This window comes from Myodes glareolus, chromosome 4 (assembly GCF_982192425.1).
Source record: "Myodes glareolus chromosome 4, mMyoGla1.1, whole genome shotgun sequence".
Classification (NCBI taxonomy): domain Eukaryota; kingdom Metazoa; phylum Chordata; class Mammalia; order Rodentia; family Cricetidae; genus Myodes; species Myodes glareolus.
Genome location: NC_142029.1, coordinates 44,844,633 through 44,848,421, shown reverse-complemented (window position 1 = coordinate 44,848,421; position 3,789 = coordinate 44,844,633).

The window sequence follows — 3,789 nt, the reverse complement described above, 5'->3', positions numbered from 1 at the left end:
TTTTCTCCAAATTTCTTCCTGCAATTCATTGGGCAAAGTATTTTTAGAGTTTGTGGAGACTTTTTGGGGAGTTTTGTTCCATAAAACCACATTGTCCTCGAAGGAACCCATAGGTTCCCATCCTCTATGTAAACAAAGGATGAACAAGCAGAACCTCTTTTCTAAAGTAATATATTTTTAGACTAAAATTTTGAAGTCAGGATACCTTTAAAATACATATTTTTGCTTAGTTTAGTATCCCCAGTATTAAATGTCTCTCTGTAGCAAAAAATTCAAAGAAAGCACAATAATATAAAAATTTAGACTCTGTGTATTTTCCATCTTTATGTGGCTTAATATACATATGTTTTATTACTTTAATACTTTTTAAGGATTTTTAAGTCATTATTTTAATCTATTACTGTTTTTTCCTCTTTCTTCTCTCTTTTCCAATACTATGCACTTTTATCAAACACAATGTGACTCATTCAGAGTTTTTTTTTAAGTTTAAATATGTCCTTATTGTGTATTTGAAATCCTTTTCTGACCAGAAGTGTTTTTAAAATGGTAAGCAGCATGGTTGCAGCAGGCACTGGATTCTGGCTCTGCCTCTCTAGGCCTTTCAACATGGTGGAGGTATGTTCATCATCAGCTCCGGGACTGTTGAGTAGGAGCCATGCTCACCACCTCAACTCTGGAAAGTAATGTGTAGCCCATAAACCTTTTCTGTCTGAGTAAAAGCTAACTATGCCATGTTGCATGCTGTATGGCCTGGAAATGTCTCTGTGTATTGCATCAGGAACCCACCATGGTTTCTTCAGGCTACTCCTCCAGGCTGGGAGTCTTGACCTGTAGGTGAGTTCTCAGCTACTTTCCTCCTGACCCCTAATGGACTTACAAGCACCCAGACTCAAAGTGGGTGGTGGGTCACGTGGGTTACCCCAAACGTTTGGGCACCATATGCAGCTAGAAGTAGTCTCTGTCCCACTAGTTCCCTTGGACTGGTTTTCCTCTGCCTGTCTGTTCTTGAAGCTGCTTCTGAAATAACCACTCTAAGGCTTGTTATCAGTTACAAGTGTCTGGCCAATGTCTTAGGCTTCTTACTGGTTAGCTTTAACTATTAAATTAACCCATTTCTATGAATCTGGGTATTGACACAAAGTTGTGGCTTATTGGTGAAGTATGTTACTCCTTTGGAAGCTATATGACATCTATTCAACTCCATGTATTCTCTGTATCTTTGTTTGAACTTTCTGCTTAGCTTTCCTCTATTAAGCCATTAGCCTTTACTAAAGGCTGAAACAGCCCTATTCATCAATGGATAAAAGCAACACATATACAGAAGGGCATCCCACATCTGGGGACCATCACTTTGATCTCTGATTCTATTATTGTGACTTTTTTACTTCTAAAACTGTGGTGGTTTGAATGAGAATGGTCCACAAAAGCTTGCATATTTGAATTCTTGATGCCCAATTCTTAAAAGAATCAGGAGGTGTGACTTTGTTGGAAGATGTGTGTCACTGGACCTGTCTTAGGTTTTATTGCTGTGAAGAGACACCATGACTATTGCAACTTTTATAAAGGAAAACATTTAGTTGGAGCTGGCTTACTGTTTCAGATATTTAATCCATTATCAGCAGGGTGGGAAGCATAGTGACATGAAGGTACACAAGGTCTGGACTTGAGCTGAAATTTCTCCATCTGGATCCATAGACAGTGGAAAGGGCAAAACATTTGGCCTAGTTTTTTGCTTTTGGAACTTCAAAGCTTACCCCCAGTGACATACTACCTTCAACAAGGCCACAATTCCCATTTCCTTTCAAGTAATGCCACTACTGATAACCAAGCATTCAAAAGCATTCAAATATATGAGCCTGTTAGGGACATTCTTATTCAAATCACCACACTCTCTTTTCTTCTCTCCTGAACACACACACACACACACACACACACACACACACACACACACCCTATTAATTTGGGCAGTACAATATTGCCAAAATTTAATGGTTTTTGAACTAAATGGTTACAAAGTCATTTCTCTTTAACATCTAAATGTTGGCTTTGATAATCCTGTGTATTAGCTGAATGCAGAATTATTTATTATGATTTTAGGATTAATTTTATATTTTTTAATTTATTAGATTAAAAAAATACCAACCCAAATTCCCACTCTGTCCCCTCCTCCCATTCCTTCCACACACCCTCTCAACCCACCCGCATCTAATCTTAAGAGAGGGTAAGGCACATTGCTTTGTGGACGGTTCAAGGCCCTCTTTACTATATCTAGGCTGAACAAGGTATACATCGAAAGAGAATAGGATCCCCAAAAGTCAGTACATGCAGTAGAGACAAATTCTAGTGACACTGCCAGTGGCCCCTCAGTCTGCTCCAGCCATACAACTGTCAACCACATCCAGAGGGATTAGTTTAGTCCCATGCTTGTTCTTTCCCAGTCCAGCTGGAGTTGGTGAGCTCCCATTAGCTCAAATAGATTAATTATATTTTTGACAAGAGGTTTGTGTTGGGGGAAGGAGGCCACTTGTTGGTTCCCGGCTGGCTGCTTAGGCATCTATGGTCTGACAACATCCTTTGGCCAAAGGCACTATGAACAACAGTATCACACAGATCTAGATGAAAAACCTGTAGTATGGAAAGGGGCAGCTTGTTGGTTCCCGGCCACCCAGCTAGCTTAGACCCAAAATAATGTATTATTTAAATCACTCCTTGGCCCATTAGCTCTAGTTTCTTATTAGCTAGCTTTTACATCTTAATTTAACCCATCTTCAATAATCTGTGCATCACCACGAGGTTGTAGCCTACCAGCAAAGTTCCAGCACATCTGTCTCTGGCAGAGACACCATGGCATCTCCCTGACTCTGCCCTTCTTTCTCCCAGCATCAGCATAGCTTTCCCTGCCTACCTAAGTTCTGCCTTGCTATAGGACTAAAGCAGTTTCTTTATTCATTAATGGTAATCACAGCACACAGATGGGACTCCCACATCACCTCCCCTTTTCTGTTTAAAGAAAAAGAAAGGTTTTAACTTTAACATAGTAAAATTACATATAGCAAAGCAGATATCAAACAAGAATTACAGTTACAATATTTATATCTACTTAATCTTCTATCATTACTAAGGAAAACTATAACTGTAACTATAAATTCTTCAACTCCATCAAAATCTCCAGAAGGATATATAATATTACCTAAGTAAACAGGAAGTACATTGTTAGCAACTTTCAAAACTCTAGAATTGACAGAGACATCTTGCCACCTAGACAGTCACCCTAAAGTTTTTCTGTACCATTGGGGCATCCATCTTTAGCCTACAGGCCCATAGTATCTGGCAAACATTTTCATGAAGCAGAAAATTTGAAAGACTGTTCTGCCTCCATTGGCAGTTTGTTAGTCACTTACTTCTGTGTCCTGCAGAATATCTGGCAGACTCTTTTATGAAGCAAGAACCCTGAAGAATCGTCTCACCTTTAGGCAAGTTCAGTTGTCATTTCTCTGTGGGTCCTGCATGTCCAGTTTATGCAGCATACTATAAAGTAGTGCAGGCAAGAGCAGTTTCTTGCCCAAATGGCTAACCAACTCCATAAGAAGCCTATTCAATGCCCACCTTCCTCTTGAAGTAACTTTTGCTGCCAGGAGCAGATGTGTCTCTGTCATGAAAAGTCCTAACTTCTTAAAACATTTTAAATGGCATATTCTGTAGCCTTTGAAAGGTTTGAAGAATCCCTGTCTATCTGAAATACATCTCTGTACATTTAGAAAAGTTAACTAACATGGCTACAAGCTTGAC